General features: G+C 37.7%; 1 protein-coding gene across 3 annotated transcripts in view; it reads right to left on the minus strand.

The window, feature by feature from the left end:
* PCGF5 (polycomb group ring finger 5) overlaps positions 1-20,520 on the minus strand; it is a 70,717-nt gene that overhangs the window by 38,389 nt on the left and 11,808 nt on the right. For all 3 annotated transcript variants that reach the window (XM_063338176.1, XM_063338179.1, XM_063338178.1), the window contains exon 2: positions 19,455-19,569. The gene's annotated coding sequence lies outside the window, so the exon portion shown is untranslated. The remainder of the gene's footprint in view (positions 1-19,454; positions 19,570-20,520) is intronic.

Below are 20,520 nucleotides of genomic sequence, written 5' to 3' on the forward strand. Positions count from 1 at the left end.
TTATAAAGCTAAAAAACTTTTGAAGTAGTGTGTGTTATAATTTAACAAAAAGTTGTGTTTTGATGGTTTTGGCCTTCTATTGTTAAGCATTGCTTGCATTATTATACCATGAAGCATACACTATATATATCTCATGGGAATATTTTAATTAGTAGTCACATTCTGTCAGTTTAGCAGAAGTTGACATTTTTCAGAATGAGCATGAGAGTGGCCCTGCTTGAATGTGGACTAAGCATGATACACCGTTATTAAACTTACATACATGCATTTCAATCCAGCAACTGCTGATGCTCTCCCGCCTGTTTCAAAATTACTGTGTCTGGTAAAATTTGTTTTAAAAATAAACTGTATTCTAAGTGAGATTTCAAAGCATAGTTTATCACATGTCCCTACTGGGAAAAATAAAAAATTCTAAACAAATTTATCAGCTAGGCTCATGTTTACACAATAATGGATACACAATGTTCTATTCAAGGACATTAAAAACAGAGAGTTATATCATTTATGTGAAGCCCATACAGTAATAATTGCACAGCAGTTGTGATACCTGCAAACACACACAACTGGTATAGATTCCCACCAGCCATACTGAAGACCCTCTTTGAAGGGCTACTGGGTAAGTGACAGCGTACATGACAAATTCTGGCCTCATCTCTGCTCGCTCCTGCTGGTAGCAAGCTGTATTTATGAGACGCTGAGCGCTCTTAACTCCCACTGAACAGGATGAAAGTTGAGGCATTCGGCACCTTTCAAGACCACAACGTAAAGAACACACGAGAAGCAGTGCAGAAGCAGCTCTCATTTCATTATCAGAGGAAAGTAGTATAACAAAAATCCTTAAAGCAAATTATGTTAATAAATGCTTATGAATTAATTATGATTTCAAAGGTAGTTAACTCCTAGCACTGCATACAATAGGTTTATTTACACAATAGCAGCTGCGTACCTGGCAGCCAAGCTCCAGGGCCCATACAGGTCCCATATGGGCCCAATATAGCCCCATATAAGTGATGTGAGCATTTTGAACTACTTATAGCAGTTAAAAGGTAACAGAGGAATAGTATTTGAATCAAACAACTCGGTCATCTTCATATTATGAGAAAAACAGAATTAACAAAATAAACTGTATGTCATGTATTAGCGACAGCAAACATGGTATTACAGAGAGGGTGATTATAGCCCTCAACTCAGTGATGAAAATACAGCTGCTCTCATTTTTTCCCTGCTTCTCAAACTTCTGACTTTCGTATCGACTGCAGCTCTCAGAGTGTCCAGAGTACTCAGCAATTCTCAGAATGTCCTCTAACACAGTACTTACTTTAAAAAAACTAAAGTTCTTTTTACATATATGAGCTTATCTGACACGTTGAAAATAAAGACTGCTTTCTAAGCATTATCAAAGTAGAGAAGTAGTTGGTTGAAATTCTTGAAGAACTACTGGATCATCCTAATGTGAAACACAGTAATTATTTACTTTTAATACAAATAAAATGGATCTTTTTAAAGGAACAGCCAGGACACATAAGAACTTGTGAACTGCAAGCATTTCATTAATTTTACTCATTAATGCAGTTCCAAGGTTTTTGAAAAATACCAACGTCTGTTCTCAAGTAAATTCCAGAGAGAAAACAAACATTGTTCATCTAAGTTCTCAGTAACATTTGAAATGAATGAAAAATTCTAATTCTGCAAGTAGGTCCACATGAGTACGACCTTACATCCCTATGGAGCTACACCGGAGTCTGTTTCTAGGCAAGTCTCCAATTACCCTCCAGTTATCCTAAGAGTTACTTGTGTTTTGTTGATGGAAGAATTACTGGGACACATCTGGACTGGGAAAATAATGAAAAAAAAATAATCCCTGCTTTTCTTAGTAGACATTGTGGAGCAATCTGAATGATACTTAGATGGAAGCCACAGCATTCACCTTCGCTGAATACTGAATCTCTAGACATCTGATGGAAATGCCGTTTTATGACTTTTAGAATCCTGAAAACTTCACAGAATTTATACCTGCTGATAAGATCCCACCAAACCTTCTCTTCTCCAAGCTGAACAGTCCTTGTACTCTCAGCCTCTCCTCATATAAATGATGGTCCATACCCTTAATCATCTTTGTGGCCCTGTGTTGGACTTGTTTCGTATCTTTCCTGTACTGAGAAGCCCAGAACTGGACACAGCACTCCAGATGTTGCCTCCTCAGTGCCAAACAGAGAGGAAGATCACCTCCCTCAAACTGGTGGCAACTTACTTGAAGTTACTGCATATTTACTCTGGTATGAAATACAGACCAAATATAACCACTTTTGGATCTTTTATTTCCAGTGTTAAATTCCCCGTCCACTAAAACAGTATCTAGAATAGAACCACACACTAACTGGGTTGATGGGACCTTTGAACACTATCTAGTCTGATGCTTCTGCTCAAAGCAGGTCAAATTAACATTAAATCAGACTGCTAAGGGCTTTATCTAAAGTCTGAATATATCCAAGGACGGCAACTCTACAGCCTCTCTGGACAACAGGTTTCAAGCCTTGGCAATTCTCATTGTGGATTTTTTCCCTTAGGTCCAGTTGGAATTTTCCTTGCTTCATCTTGTGCATTTTCCATATATATGAATTATTTACTAGCAGCAAGTAAACTCAACTCTTACTGTCATTATCATTGTCTGTGCCATTATCTTGGGATCATGCATCATATTTCTTTGCTTTTTAGGCAAAGAGTAGTAACATTGTTTATTGTATAAACAATATTACTATGCTCAGTGTGAAAACTGTCTTTGATTTGATAGGAAACAATAGGAATTAGGCTATTCTTATTCCCATCTCTTATTCATGAAAATAATCAGCAATAAGATTTTGCGTTTCTACTGTGGGGGCTTTTCTTCATCCCTACTGAGCTCTATATAAGATGCTGTATATTAGCACATAATAGCACTTCTGGGATATATATAGTATTTCTTTCTTTATGCTTACTTTTCTTTTATAATCTAAAATAAAAAAAAAAACAGGTTGCAAAATGCTAACTTCTGTATTATTATGCCATTGATGAATAAGTAAGCAAGACAAACGCATTCAAGATACATTTCAAGGGTAAGGTAAAATTGTGTCACAAACTCTTCCAACTTTGTTGAACTAATTTCAAGCAATTTTTTAAAAATAAGAAAAATCGCAAAGTAACTTCCTACAGGTTTTATAAGAATTGGCTGCTAGTAAAGGAGAGGGACTCAAATTAGTGACTCTACCACGGGACAGATGAGCAGATCTCTATTGTTAAACATTTCCTTGGCACACTAAAACACTGATCAGCCATAGCACACACTGCCTTTTCCCAGCCAGAGAAACACAGAAAACAAGTAAGGAACAAGGCCATAACAGTGGAAGAGGGAGCTTGCCACTGAAGAGAAAAAAAAATCACAACTGTGAAATAAAATTGACTAGAGATTGTCACTAGCATGAAGGAGACAATTTAACTTTAGCGCCTTGTTATGCAGAGGTTGAAGTGAAAAAATACCTGGTTCTGAACATATTATCAGCTGACCATTAAACACACTGAGGGAGGATCTTGTGATCAGCTTGATGTACCTCCCTGTGAATAACAGCGTTAACAACTGTGGTTACAATCTTTAGGGGTATTGCAAATTTAAGAATACTAACACTAATCTATCACAGCAGAATTCAAACTATTCATCTGAATGCAGCTGTAGATTTAAGAATTAAGTACAATGGGCACAAGGTATTTTCCTTGTGTTGCCTTGATTATTTCATCACTATTTTGTATTTTTCTTTTGAAGAATAGCTTTAATAGGTATGGTTGTATGCATCAGACACAAACATCTCCAGAAACTTCCTAAAGAAAGTGGGAGAAGCTTCTAAAATATTAGTGACCAAATTCTCTATTCTGTTACTCTAGTGTCCAGCTGTGAGAACTGTGTTTTGTTGGGGTTTTTTTAGCTACAGTAAGCTGCCGTATAGCCAAGCCGATTCTTCATGTGAGAATGACCTAATTGACATTTGGCTTCAAAGGCAAAAATTCTTCATTATGGTATAGAGGCTTGCATTGTGACACAATAATGTTTTTTCTTTTCTTTGTATGTAATTGCTTTGTGGTGACACAGCTAAGAGGTGTTTTCCTGTGAACCATCAGAGATTGTTCACAGGGAGCGATGCGCAGCAGGAAGTATAGAAGATGTGCGATTGAGAGGCTTCTGTGACTCCATTTTCCAGTGTGCTTGGTTTCAAAACAATGATCTGCGGTGGAGTTAGGATCTGTAGACAACCAAAATACTGGTGGTATCCTCAGCCTCTCCTCGTTTTGTCTTGCAGCACACTGCAGTTTCCACGCACTTCAGTCTCCTGTACTACACCTCTTTCAGTCTTTTATAGGGTATTGAAATAAACATTTTGTGGTTCGTAGTATGTTCTGTAAGCTGAAATGGAGTAGGCATTATTTCACAGTTGCCTGCAATTGTGGGCAACCACAGAGAATGACCAAAGTAGTCTTTCACAGTCCTATGTTTTATATAAATTTATAGCAATTTAGAGCAAGTAACGGTCACACATTTTGGTAACAGCTTAAAGAAGACGCATAACTTGAAACAACCCATCTTGGTTCTAAATCAGATGCTCTCCATGCACCAGAAAGATCTTGCATCTTCAGAATTACCTTTTTAGCCTCTGGCCAGTTATTTCACTTCCACTGCATAGTCTGTTAGACTGTCTCTGAACTCATGGAAATCACACCTGTATTATTCCATATTCTCTAATACTTCTTAACTACCTGTATTGCTATCTGATTATATGCTTCTGCCAGTTCAGTTTCTTTTTACTCTGCTCTCTACAATAGTATCACCTGCTTATTCTGTGGCTTTTCCAGAGAAAATCTACTTGGGAATTAATGCTATTTCAAGTCTCCCTGCTACTGCACAATGGAAAAAAATAAATCAATCAGCGACAATCAGAGCCACATTATCAGAAAACTCCAGTGGTGCAACAGGTACAGGCCAGCCTAAATATAGCTGCTGTCTGCATGGGCAAGATTATGTCTCCTCCATAGATTTCCAGGACCTGTTGGTCGTGCAGTAAACACTTTGTCAACTCTATGCATGTATCCTTCCAGGGAAAAAGTCAGAGAACCATAAAATAATTTGTGTTGAAAGGGACGTTTAAAGGTCACCTAGTCCAACCCCCCTGCAATGACCAGGGACATCTCCCACTAGATCAGGTTGCTCAGAGCCCCATCCAACCTGACCTTGAATGTTTCCAGGGACGGGGCATCTACCACCTCTCTAGGCAACCCGTTCCAGTTTTTCACCACTCTCATTCTAAAAAATTCCTTAGATTTAGTCTAAATCTTGCTTCTTTTAGCTTAAAGCCATTGCCCTTGTCCTATTGCAACAGGCCCTGCAGAAAGGTTTGTCCCCATCTTTCCTGTGGGCCCCCTTTAAGTACAGAAAGGCCACAATAAAGTCTCCCCAGAGCCTTCCCTTCTCCAGGCTGAGCAACCCCAGCTCTCTCAGCCTGTCCTCACAGGAGAGGTGCTCCAGCCCTCTGATCATCTTCGTGGCCTTCCTTCTGGACTCCTTCCAACAGGTCCATGTCTTTCCTGTGCTGAGGGCTCGAAAGCTGGATGCAGTACTCCATGTGAGGTCCTACCAGAGTGGAGTAAAGGGGCAGAATCACCTCCCTCGACCTGCTGGCCACGCTTCTTTTGATGCAGCCCAGGATGCGGTTGGCCTTCTGGGCTGCAAGCGCACATTGTTGGCTTATGTCCAGCTTTTCATCCACCGATACCCCCAAATCCTCCTCAGCAGGCCTGCTCTCAACCCTTTCATCCCCAGCCTGTATTGATATCAGGGGTTGCCCCAACCCAGGTGTAGGACCCTGCACTTGTTTCTGTCAGCATTATATTGCTTTGTCCATTCTATACTGTATTTTTCTATATATAATATACAGAAATATATATAATAGATTATAATTTTTTTCACTCTTTTTCCCCCTGGAAATATCAAAGCCACTTATATAACATATACAGCTCAGCTGAACAGTAATGTGAAGTGTTCAAATAGTTTTATCAGAGTGCCATCTTTCAATCTCTGTGAAATGGAAAACAAACTGCAAGAACCCTCCAATGACTCCCGCTAAAATTGTTACTAACAGATTTTGTTTCTTACACTTGAAAACTGGCAGGAATGCAAATCAAATTGTATCACACATGTCAAACAGCTTCACAATTATGCAATCAACTTGCACTGCAAATTAAAAACAAGACTTGCTACTAGATCTTAAGTCAAAACAAATTTAAAACTCCAATAAGCTCAGCAAAAGCAATCCTCATGAAATCTACTCATGCCGTTATGGCGGCAGAACCGGCAAACAAAGAGGACTGAAAGGAAACAGAAAAGTAGCAACCAAATTAATGACATTCACAATGTCTTAGGGAGTTACCTACCCTACTTCAATCAATTTTCAACAGGAGTTCTGTTTCTAGCTCTCTCAAGAATAAAACCTTTAACTTAATAACACAATGCTGGGTGGATTCCCATTTCATTTGAACTGCATGGGAAGGCTCTCATTCATGGGAACCATCACTTTGTCTGCCAATCAAAAGAGCAGGCTTCATTGGAGGAAACCTAATACAGATACTTGCGAATTTCATTTTTAACTTTTAAAATAGATAGAGAATGTTTTTTCTGAATACATTTAGAGAAAATAGGGGGCAGACCAAGATACTCCAACCTTAGCTTCACATCCTCAATACGATCTTTTTTGACAGCAATTTTGCATGTATATAGAGTCAAACTCTGCAGCAATGTGCTCCATATGATACAGTCCATCCAATCATATGACTACAGTCATAGCTGGCTTTGGCCTACTGAGTTAGATAAAAGACATTAGCTCCACCTTTCCCTAAGAATAAGCAAAAATATAAGTTCTTTACGTATTTTGGACATTTGTGACAGTTCACATTAACAAATGAGAGTCACTCCAAATAACATTTTACTGAAAGCATTATCTTGAAATATTAATAATTTTTATCCAATATACTAATGGAAAAAGATTAAGCAAAACTGATACTTTTAATTGATTCTTCATTTGAACACGCCAGTTTTTAGGAGAGACAAGCTCAGGATTCTAGCCAGAAGCTATTCTCAAGTGAACAATCATTCCTCAGCCCATAACTTGGCATCATATGCCAGTTCTGCAGTCACATTAGCTTAGGAAGTTGACAGTGCTGGTTTCCCAACTTTAGTCCCATGACTGCAGTAAATCAGAAAAGTCTGCATAAGTGGTGCCTGTGTCTGACATTATCATCACTGAGTTTTCCAAAGAAAAGATGTATAAAACAATTCTCAAGTATTCAAAAAAATGTTTCAATTTTTTTTGCAGTTACAAAGTCATGGCCTTCAGACTCCGCCTGCATGTAAACAGCATATTCTACATCGTTGTGCATTTAATCAGATTGAGCCCAAAATCAACCAAAAGCTGTGAGAATATGTTTACCATCCCCGCATCTCGAGCTTCCTTTTTGCAATGCTTGGAAGTCTGGGTTCAGTATAGTGCTAATGAGAGCATGTGGCTCTTAGCTGGGTGGGCTATGGCAGTTTGGACTCTCTAGGCTCTGGACAGAGCAGGGCCGAGCCCCTCCCAGAATACAAAGAATATACACAATTGTGCTTTTAAAAAGCTGTGCTGTCTGTAGAAGTTCATTCTCACATTACTAAATTGTCCAGTCTCATCAACTAGACAGGATCACAATCTACTTTGCTATAAAATTCTGTAGGAAGAAAAAGATGGTAAGAAATGCAGGTAATGCTTCAGGAGATTACATGCTTTTGAGTCAGAAATTAAGAAATCAGTTCTTAAGCACACTGGTACAAGCGAAGTCCTTCCAGAGACGCAGTTGTTTGAATAAAACAAAATAATGTTTGGTTTGATCCTTAAATATCTAATGGCACTTACTGAAAAGGTCTGACAAATGCTCAAATTGGATCATTCTATTAAGATTCTTGCTTTATATTTAGAAAAACAGATCTTTAGTTCCTCTTCAAAAAGCTGTCACTTAGCAAGAATCACATTCTTGCCAAAATCACTACGTTCTCCTGCAGGGGTATCTATACTTAAATGGCAAATGAACTATGTTTATATTTCGTATTCAGGCCCTGATTCTATAAACACTACCATTCCTGTGTCACTATCTATGCCCATAGTCCATGCAGGTCTACAGTTCAGCTCATTAAAGTGGGTGACTTCACTTGCATCAAGCTTAGTATGCAAGTCCATGCAGCAGTGTACATATGTATGTGTCACCTCCCTATATTTTACAAAGGTGTATAAAATGAATAGAGAGCATACATCATTCTTTACTATTGTTTCATGCCTCACTGCTATTTCTAACCTGCATTGCAAGAGTTACAAATCCTATAGTCACACTGAACACTAAGAGATTCTAAGAGATGAGATTTATCTCAGATATAATACCTCAGCTTGAGGTTGCCAGCTGCCTTTTTTTTTTCTCTTTTAACAGTAGCAATACATTTTAAAAAAACACAACCCCCCAAATCTTTTCACTTTCTAAATTTTTCACAGTTGGTAATGAGCTGTACTGCCTGTTAAATACATTTCAAGAATGTTTTTCTAAAGTAGATTATAAACTACGCTAAAGATATCATACAATATCTGACCTTTCCACGTTACTACAACCTGTGTGCAGTTTGCTGAGGTTTTTTAGGTGTGACTATTTTCTCCAGCACCGTGATAAGTTTAGGTTCTAGACGCTTAAAGCTAGAAGGTTTCACCTACCAATTTAAATGTCAAATCTCACTCCATTCCCTAATCTCATATCCTTGGTAGGGTTTTAAGAATAAAAGGCATAATGCTCTTAAAATTATTTCCCTTTTTCACAAATGCATAGATGGGAATATGAATTTTTGACAAGGTATTTGGCTTATGAGAACTTGTTGATACATATAACACATAGCCTGCTCCTATCATCATCATGCTGTCTATTTAATAATTCACATTTAAATACAAGACCTTCATTGACACAGCTCAGTAGGAATAAAATTAAGGAGATTTAAATTTTCCTGCTAAGAAATCTGCAATGCTGTCTAGTGTTTTATCCTCACGTCTTTTAAACTTGCCAGAAACATTGGTGCCATCATAACCTTCCATCAGTCAGGAACTAAAATATGTATTTCGCGGCTATGTCTTCCACTAAGCAGCTACTTACCAAAATCATGAGAGAAACTATTGTTACAAAATACATCAAAAAGAGATACCTTCAAATACAGACTGCCAATTCACACTTTTATCCGATATATTTTTAATGTATTGTACAAATTTCTTCATTGCATCTGTTGGTCTCCACATTTGTACCAGTGAAGCAATTCCCAATCCTGTCCCTTTAAAAAAAAAAAATAGCAGCAAATAGTGTAAAAAAAATGCAAGAACAGTTCAAAACCCTCAAGCTGAGGTATTGAAACTGCTTCCTAATAATCCTATTTATGTTTGTGTCCCTCATTCAATAAGGACCAACTAGTTAATTTTAGTACAGACTCAATAATACTCCTGAAAACTACAATTTTTGGTACAATTAAATGTGGTGCTAAGAAAAATGCATAACAAAGATTGTTATAGAGAAGAGAAATGGAAAGTATACTGTTTTCCTGTAGATAGATTACACATGGGCACTTTTTTCATGAACAAAAAAGTAGCTCCGTAGTTTGTCTGAAGTTTAGGACCACCTGTCCAAATATCTAGAAACATAATTTTTACTTAGTAACTAGGTCAATATTACTAATTTTAGAGCAAACATCCTCACCATGAACATGACCTCTCACATTGAGGTTATTTTGCAAACCACTGGCACTGATGGAACAGGAGCCACTGGTACTCAGTGCCCAAACAATAATAAACTTGTAACCACTTACAAGAATACTGCAAGTAATTTATTTAGCATAGACAAAAGATGATGAATATCCCTACTTCTTTGATAAGTGTCTTTTCTTCGAAGCCACAGAATACAGTAACATTAATCAGACAAGATGCAAATATTGACAATAAAGAGTAAAAAGTAACTGCCAATCTACCACATAATTTTCTCCCTCTGTTTATGATTTTATCGTACAAAGTGCTCGAAGAGTCACTAAGATAATTAAGGGATTGGAGCACCTGTCATAGGAGAAGAGATTGAGAGAACTGAGATTGTTTAGCCTTGCTTAGGCGGGTTCTTATCAATGTGTATAAACACCTGATGGGGGAAGTGCATAAGACAGACCAAGAGACTTCTCAATATTGTGCAGTGGACAGAATTTGAAACATAGGGAATCCCATTAAAACATAAGGAAAAAAAAAATCCACAGCGAGCATGGACAAATGCTGGAATTGTTGCCTTCCTGAGGCTGTGGAGTCTCCATCCTTGGCAATGTGTCTAGCTGACCCTGCTTTGAATAAAGGGGCTGGACTAGACAAACAGACAACGAGGTGGACTGATAACTGGCTGAATGCCAGTCTCAAGAGGTTATGATCAGTAACACAAAGTCCAGCTGGAGATCAGTCACTACTGGAGTGCCCCAAGGGTGGACTGTGGGGCCGGTACCGCTTAACGTCATCATTAGTGACCCAGTGATGGTACAGAGTGCATAGTCAGCAATTTTTCAGATGATGCAAAACTGAGAGGAGTAGTTAATACACCAGATGGTTGCACCACCACTCACAGGGACCACAAAAGGCTTGAGTGAGCACCATAATATAAACTCAACAAAAGCCACTGGGTTTTCCTAAAGATCATTACAGATCAGTATCATTATATTACACAGCAGCTATTTCCATTCTCATTTGCTCTGTGACATGTCTAAAAACTTTAAATTATGAAGAAGCTACTGTATAAGCTAAATAATTGAAGGACAGATTTACCACTAGTTTCCTGGAATAGTTCACAACAGCAAAATACACAGTCCTGTTCAACTGGGTTAATTGGTGCTTCTCATGTCCCAACTTCCTCCTTCTTTCCTTCCATTCAAGCTTTTCTCTTTCTCTTGTCCTTCCTGCATTCCTCTGCTTCTATGAGTTGCCACATTTCTTAGAGGCACTAAATTTTAACTCAAAATCTGATGAACAAATTTACCTGTTAGCTTCCAGAAAAATAATTGTGTTTTCAAAATATTATAGCTTTGGGGTACTTACGTAACAGGAGTCTAAATCCTCCCTGAAGAGGAAAACTCAACAATCTCAAAACGCAGAATATGTCCTTCCATAATATAGAACTCTACTCAATCAACTAATTTTTATATTCAGTATGCTACTTGGCTTTTGAACACCTGTAGCCCAATTGTCATAGAGGAGAATGTTAATTTCAGAAGTGGGTAATTCATGGGCTCTCTGTTAGAGGTGGTTCAGGATAAGAATGAGGGTAACTACATTTGGGGTCTGGGCTATGTATTACCACTATCCAGCCCTAGGGAAATCTGTGCAAATCTCTATTGACTCAAGCTTTAATTATGTTTATTTCTTGCTTTTCTTAAAACATTAAGGAAATCATACTTTTTGGGAATTCTGGGGCAATTGTCAACTAGTATTCCCCAGCAAAACAGCTTTGTTGAGCAAAGCAGCCACAGAGGTATGCCTTCTGGTCTTCTGTGGGTAAAGGCAGAATCTATGTACTATGGGGCAGGGAGGGCCAAGGGAAGACAGAGGATGGAAAAAGCCTGCTTCTACAGGAGAATAAATCAGAAGAAAATCTAAAGGTTGACTGCAGAACTTAGCAAAGAAGTAAAACAAAAGCTGATCAAAAGAAAACATTTTTTCTGAAAGGGAAAAGCAGATCTGCTCTTTGATCTAGCTAACTCCAGTGATTATGGAAGCGAACATATAGAATGTACATCAGTATAATGTAGCCACACAAGGGTCCAGGGCAAGCTGGAACCCATTTACCAAAACACCTGACACTATTTTTATTGCTATTTAACAAAGCTGGCTAGATTACGCTTAGTGCAAATATATCGGCTAATTCACCTTCAGCTACAGCGGAAACATTTCCTTTGACAGTCCACCTGGTCTAAAGAGTCTCCAATCTAAACTGTGCGAAGAAAAGGATACATTAATGAGCCTTATGTAGGTTAAGTGTTCAATATTGCTATTTTTTTCAAAATAAAATCCCTCACCTCACAGATGAGATGTCTGGTTTAAATGCACATCAAATGAATATTCAGATGAAGAATAATGTTGTGATTAACAATTGTATGGGAATTTGAGAGTTAGAAGTTTAATTCCTAGGCAGTCACATCTCTCTGTGTGGCTGACATCAGAAATTTATTAGGAAACCAGCTAGAAGTATTTCACTTCTTGTGTAAAACAGGCATATTGCCTCATATTGCTGTTGATACTAGCTCCTGAAAATAACTAAGATATCTGCAGGTAAGTTTTAGAACAGGATTGGTAAGGAATTAAAAGGTAAGTCTCAAATTTTCAGCATATGGAGGCAAGTATAACGTTTTGCAAACTAAACTATTTGAAGATAAAAAGCTGGATTCTTCAGAATTTCATACGTCATATAGTGTCTGAGTATTTATAGATATATGATTTTATACACTTGCAAAATGGGAGTGAAACAGAACATTGTGTTTTAATTGCATTTTTGCATTCAGTTTTAAGCAAGAGTAAACGACCACCTAAGATGAAAAAGAATCAGACCCATCAACTCATCTTCCCTTTTCATATTAACAAAAATCTCATGAATGTGAATATTGCTGTTTACACAGCCTAATCCCACACAATACCTCCATGACTTCCTGAAACAAGTTATTTTTATGTTTATATGATGTAATTAAATGTACTTTTACCTCTGCTGTGATGAAGAGGTTGTTGGTTAATACACATCTAGTACTGATAGAATGCTTTACAGCTGCACATTCATTATTAAAAAGGAAATAAAAATGCAGTTACACTCATTTCCAAAGCAGCAGTTAATATTAACAATCGCTGGAACAGAAATACTGCCTCACTTTATATTTGTAATTAACTGAAAGTATTTTTGTTTGCAAATAGAAGAATGTCATTACAGATTCAAGTGCACACACTATTATACTCTGCAGTGAGGTTTAAAGATAATATCTCCATCATTGCACTCTTTGCAGCGTGGTTAGAAGTGTACTTGTAAACTACTTTTATTCCACACATGCACAAGTACACAATCTCTCAATAACTAGGAGGGAAGGTGACAAATAAAGGATACCACTGGTGTCCACAGCGCGCTGATAACTCTGGGAGAACAAAGCGTCTCTCGTTCTAACTCCTGTAAGCATTCCTATGTGAGAAAATTCCAGCAACTACATTATCTAATAAAAAATGTGCTGGAAGCATGTGAACACTATTAAGAACTGAAGTAGTCCTCTTGTCTACTGCTCTATTATGCCTCTTCGTCTTGAAGCCACAAAGATTGCATTTATAATCCTATGGATGCTTCGTTATCTTTGGTTAGATTGTGATGACCACTGCACAGGCAGAAACAGCTCACAAGAAAATGCCAAATTTCCATTCCCTTCCTCACACCTTCCAAACCCAGGATGGTTAGATAGTATAAGTACCTTCCACTCTGTCTAAAGTAATTCCATACTTTATAAGTACTTGTGTGAACTCTTTACTTCACAGTGGAGTCAGTAACTCATTTCACTAATGACATGTGAGCAGAGATGAGCAAAGAATAAGGTTTTCAAGCAATATTCAAACACGGTTACGGAAAGAAAACTGCTCACATGAGGAATGCTAGACTGCTTACATCCTCACAGACTGCGCGTCAACAAAAATAACAGCAACCTTTTTGCTCTATTCCCAAACCAGCACTGCTAGTAAACCTGCAAAACTCTCAGTAGATTCCAGCAAAAATTTCAGTTTTATAAGACACTAATGCCAAACACGATCTTTCAGATCTCATTTCTCTATAAAAGGAATGCATTACGTTAGACAGGAGTAGGTGGAAACACAAGACATTTAGGCAAAACATCTGAAAGACTCCTGCACAAGAAAATAAACACTCTAGTTTGAGAAAGTTGAGGATTATGCAATGCATACAACTGTATAAGTAGTCTTTTTTTCTGCAGTAAAATGAATGAAATTGAACACTTACTGACCTAAGTACACATTTGTGTCCAAGACAAACCTAAATTCTTATTTTTCTATTCAGTGGGACACACTGCTTAAATATGTACCTTGAATATCTTTGATGTGTGGATTCCCTTCTCAGTCTGAGTTAGAAATATTCATCATCTCCCTCACCACGAGAACTATAAAATGCGTTCAAAGCACTAAGGAGATCTATAAAAGACTGTTTTCTTCCTTCCCGACAAATATTTTGCTATTCAGATGCTATCTATGCCTTTTTATAGTTTAAGTATTGAACGCTTCCTAGGTTATCCTGCTAAATAACTGTACTGGGCCTGGCTAGGATAGAGTTAACTTTCTTACAGCAGCTTATATGGTGCTGTGTTTTACATTTGTGACCAAAACAATGCTGATAACACAGTAATGTTCTAGGTATTGATGAACAGTACTCGCACGGCATCAAGGTCTTCTCCCTTTCTCACTCTGCACCCTGGCAAACAGACTGGGGGGTGCACAATAGGTTGGGAGAGGACACAACCAGACCGATGACCTGAACTAACCAAAGAGATATTCTGAGCCATATAATGTCATGCTCAGCCATAAAAAGGGGAAAGAGGGGGGCTTAGGAAGGTTAGCTGCTTTTTGCTTGGGAACTGGCTGGGGATCAGTCTGCCTGTGGGAAGTGGAGACTGATGAGGCCTTTGCCTCACTTGTTTTGTTTTCTTTCCTTTCTCTCATTTTCCCCTTATCCTTCACTTATTAAAATATTATTTTTTTTTTATCTCGACCCCCAAGTTTTCTTGCTCTTACTCTTCCTTTACTCTTCCCCCATCCCACAGCGGGTCAGTGGCTGAGTGAGTGAGTAGCTTGTAGTGCTCAGCTCCCTACCAGGGTTAACCCATAAAAAGAACACAATCGACAAAATTAGTGATGTCCAAGCTTTCTGTCATGCTGTCCGGTGATGAGTGAGTAGGTATCGAGGGTTTAAGCACACTTGTGACATGACTAAGACTGTATTTGCGTTACAGCCAGATGTATGCTGCCCCATTTCTCCATGGCCAGACACAGATGTGCACTGTGTGACATAACCAACACCTCTGAGCAACAGAAAGAATGTGGGAATGGGCTGGGTGCCAGATGAACTACTTACTCAGGCAGTATCCAGCTCAGTCTGTAGTTTGTCTATAGGTCAATCAGCTATATGAGAGTAACTTCATGTAACACTATACATTGATTACATGTTGTCAGCATAAATGCCTGCAACACACTTGCCCCAAAATAAGCACAAAATATCTACCAAAACATGGCCGTGTCCTGCACATGCTTCTCTTCTTAGGGAGAGGATGTGTTAAAAGCATGTGACAGATGTTAGGCACATTGTTTAATACACTGCTGGAAGATGTTTCATTTATATGGCAGTAAACACAGTGTATGAAGCCATATAGAGAAATGACATGATCTCATAACAGACAGATATTTATATCAAGATACTGACTGGTTTTTTTAGAATGGGAATACAATAGATGCAAATGATAGTATTCTGGGGTGGCATCTCACTGCTACTTGTTACTTTTACTGCACTCAAAGTAAAGCACCATTTGTGTTATCGAATATTCTTAATGTCCTCTCACCGAGCATGAAAATGCTGTACTATATCAAAAACTAAAAAACCTCTTAGCCGTACATTTTCATACAGAAATTTTACGGGTAAAATAGAAATCAAATTGTATGGGCTATAAGTGAGAAGCGAGCAATTTTCCCTATTGACTTTAGCGGGATTTGAACCTGTGGCTTTTGACTCTTAAAATAAACATGGCATTGCTGTCACACATACGAAAAAAGATATAAACACTGAATTGTACTGCAGAACTAGTGTAATCTACTTGTTATAGCAAACTGAGTATCTCTTACAGGGGCTTAAAGATCACTGTACATCTGAGGCAAAGCTCTTTATTGCATACCACTGGAATATAGTACAAAGAATGTGGTTATTAACAAGGATGTTTATCAATTATAACAATTTTTTTTTTCTAGCAGTGGTATGAAAAAAATTGCCAAAATGAAGAGAAGAAGCCTGAAAGATAGGAATCCTGACTTCTTAGGATTCTCAAGCATCTGTTAGTTCTACTTATACAACATACACCCTTGTGTTATCTTAGGGAAGCTAGGGCATAAACTTCTACACAATATTTATTTTCTCTAACCTTATTAATTTCAAAATAAATATGAAATGTTCACTGAAGTCTGGCTTTTTTCTTTCAGAAAGAACTCTTTTTGAACGCTGATCTTGGACCATTCTGCACCTTAGCTAGTTTGCTTTTATCAGTTGTTAAAACAACACATCTTTTCTAAGTTTATTTTTAAAGAACATAAAAATATAACTGAAGAAGGGTTTAATAGAGAACAAATAGGGAAGAGTATTTTTACAGAAAACCAAATGGCTAAGCAGATATCTAACATACTTTGAGACCAACATGTTATGCAAATACAGTACATAGCTCTGCCTTGTGTCTAAGGGCTATCTTTTGCAGAGCTACGGGGCTAGCTGTTGCTTTACTTTCCGTATTCTTTTTGAATACCACCCACCACAAAGGGTAGGTCGTTTAAAATTGAAAGAGCCAGGTATTTTACAAGGGACCCTGTCGTACCTTTATAAAGTGCTGACAAACCACACTAGATATGCTGTTTTTGAAAATGTCTCATCTGTCTAATAGCATCCTACCTCTTTCTCAATATACATGTCCCTCTATTTTGCTTTTACTGAATTAGCAATCTGAATTCTGGAGAATTTAAAGTAATCGCATGCAGAACATTTTCTGCCAGGTCTGTGTATAATAAAACATGCAAATGTTACAGTAAAGACTGACTGCACAACCTTTACGGTGATACATATTAAGTCAAAAAAGACCACTGTGACCAGTGTGATGCAGTCTGAGCTGCATTAAAAAAACCCACAAACCATAGGACTTACTCATATTAATTCCCACTTCTTAAAGTTCACAAGATTACTTTGACTAGTCATTCTTCTTAATTTTCAAGATTACCAGCAGAGAAATCTACCACAACCATTAGTAGTTCCAATTAGTAAAATAATAATAATAATAGTAATAATAAATAATCCTTAATTGTAGTCTGAATTGGTCTGGTTTTTTTACTACCCTGTTCGCTAAACTGCAGGTATTTGATTTTCTTTTAATCTGCAGGACTGAACAATCTGGGTTTGAATATCGATTACTTTATCTCAAATGTTTCATTTAGTTTACCAAAGACAATATTAAGGGATGGCTCAATTACTGGCTGGAAGTACCATCTTAGCTTTACTTCTATGGAGCTGTACCTTCAGTCTTTCACAATAAAGCATGTGTCCCTAGTCCTGTATCATTATTTTAGGACTTCTACATACCCTTTTCAATTTTTCAGTATCCTCCTTGAAGTGCAATTGCCAGAACCAAGTTCAGTATTTGAGTAGTGATCACAGCATTAACAACCACAGAAGCAATGTAACTCGACAACTGCTTGATATTCCCCTTGCCCATTCATCCAAGACTACCTTCATCCTTTTGTCTCCCCTTGATGCTGGCACCTGATTATACCATGACCCTTCAAAACTCTTTTAGAAGTCTATGCTTTGTGAGGGAAGAATAAGGCACTCTGTAAAGAGAACCTACAAATAGTTTCTACATAGTGATTTCTCTTTTGCTATTTATCCTATTCTCTATTTTATTATCTCAGACCTTTGAGAGATCTGGAACATGCTCATGTAAGTGTATGAGATTTCTATTTGAACTCATCTAATGTCAGGGAGCTTAATTACATTTATATGGAATATATCAATTTTAGAATTACTCCCATAGGGTTTTTTCTGCTGTTTCGCTCATGAACACCTAAACACTGCATACTTTATTTCTGCAGTTTCAAGCGAGAAAAGAGCTCGTACGATATGAACGCTGAGACCCCCTATATGCATTCTTTGCCTTCCGTCTCCTTTGTGATGCTTTTTTGATTCACAGTTAAGCTGCACTCTAGTCTAACACTTGAATCAAATGTCTATTGTAGGGAAATCATGATTATAGTACCTTAAGAATATTGCCAGATTATATCTCCATTTCATTTCTGATGATGCACGAGTTCTTATTCAAGGTTCTGTGTTACCTAGTTAAACTACTTTTGTAACGAGTTTGTCCTGTCTTTTGCTCCCTGTCCTTTCTTCTGGTCGCCCTGAACATAAAACTAACAAACTTCTAGCTGCAGCATTTTATACCAACTGAAGCTGGTACTTAGCAACAGTGAGATCATAACTTGAATTTCAGTTCAGTGGGCACTAAATGGATATTTTTATATAACAGCACCTAGGATATGGGCCTAGAAAAGGTACATGGTGACGTTACAGTCTTCTGTCTTGCACTTACAAAGAGAAAATTTTTGAACAGTAAGTCCATCTACATAAGACCAAAAATAATCAAACCATTTCTCTAGGATTAGGTGACTGATTCCAGACAGTCAACTTGTAATGCAAGTATACCTGGTTTTAGCCTGACGAGCTTTTACATAGCCAAATTCTGGAAATAATTACTAGTAAAAAAAAAAAATTAAAATGCAAATTTAATGCTACAGAAGTGAAAAAAGAGCAATTAAGGTTTTCTAAATTTAAAAAAGCTTTCTTGGGTTTTAAATATAATCTGATTTCAAGGGAAAGACCTTTTTTTTCTTGCTTCTTGCAAATTCACAGGTCTAAATTCAGAATTTCCACAGTAAGTATAAAGGATTCAAATTGTGGCCCCTTAAACTAGCAGGAATGCTTGCCGTGCCTTCAGTGGAAATATGGAGTAAGAAACAGACCAAGGTATTCTCTAGGTGAATAGTGATACAGCATTATTTAAATGTGTAGAAGATTTTAAGCATCTTCATTATCAAGAAAATGAATTGCCTTTTGAACTTCACACTGTGGAAATGGAAGAATGCATCTCAAGAATATTTACATACGGTTTTCCTTCTGGTATCTTGAGGAGGAAAATAATCATGCTCAAAACATTTTTAACAGTAGCAAAAAAATCTAGTACTAGAAAGTTGTCCTGACTTTGTGGCTAGTTTTCATACAAACAAGTTTTCTTACATATAAGACACTTCAACGTTTAGATAAAGCATGAAAAATATCTTAGTGGATACCATGTTCCACAAGGTAGGAACTATGCTATTCTAAACCCACTTAAACATAGTTTTTCTGGTAAGAAGTAATCTTTGCCTGGCCAGCATAGACCTAGTGGAACTATTTTACATGCTATACTATATACTAAGGTTTGTGTTCCAGAGCAGACAGTGACCTAAATTCCAAGGAAAATATTTAGAATTTCATACCAGAACTTGTACTCTAGATTCTTCTCCACAGTCCTTCTGTGATTTCTTTTCAGTGTAAGCAAGTTTCTTCTTACTCTGAAATTTATCTTCTACCCGCAGTTTTGATCAGTTCCTTCTGTTTGTGAGATAAACAGGAACATGGAAAGAAAAAAAAAAAAAAAGGACAATGAAAAACTAAACCCTGAATGCAAAACCTTGCTAACTCAGAAACAGAAGTGTTGCAGAGAAAACCATGAGGATAAGACCTAAAAAACAAAAGACTGCAAACTTATGTTTACACAGACAACACCACCAGCCCCCCAAACTGAAAATATTTAGCACTTACTTGCTCACAGGAAACAACGTTGAAAAAGACTCTTAGTCATTAAACCCAGTAGTCTCTTGTGCAGGTAACTGCAACGCAGTTCACTCCTGCAGTGAACTTCTTCTAACTACAAAGGTACTTCAAACTGGTATCCCACAAAGATCTGATCTACTGCCCTTCCTCTAGAGAAGGAATACAGCCTAAACACCTCCTCCTGCATCCCTGCATGGTCCAGAAGGAAAAAAAAAAAAAGTACAAGCTGCTAAAGCAACTATTCTATCATAAAGTTTTCCTTCTATATTAGTAGCACTCAAAAAAGTTCTGCAGCTCTCTGCTCTGCTTCCGGGTATAGTACACTGATTAATTTTGGTACATGGCGAGACAAGAGCAGCAACTGCACAGCCAGCAGCTGGATTTCCCTGCCCTGTTTAGCTATATAGCTCATATGGAATCACTGCTTCCCTGTGTTTGGTATAGGTCCAGGGACTGATGCATGCGGACCTGGTGATTTCTAAGTGAGAGCTGCTCATGATAACATGATAAAATTAGCAGTGATGCAGTATAAGGTTTTTTAGCCACTAAAAACCTGTGCAGCCCACAGGATACATAGAAATGAGCAATTAAGAAGAAAAGTTAGCATAGTTTAGCAGCTAAATTAACATGTGGGATGCGATGTTAACACTGCATGTAGCACTCCTGTCAGCTATCTGACTGAATAGTCACAATCATTAATGCCAACCTTTTACCACTGACTTTTAGAGC

Source organism: Chroicocephalus ridibundus, chromosome 6, assembly GCF_963924245.1.
Source record: "Chroicocephalus ridibundus chromosome 6, bChrRid1.1, whole genome shotgun sequence".
Classification (NCBI taxonomy): Eukaryota; Metazoa; Chordata; class Aves; order Charadriiformes; family Laridae; genus Chroicocephalus; species Chroicocephalus ridibundus.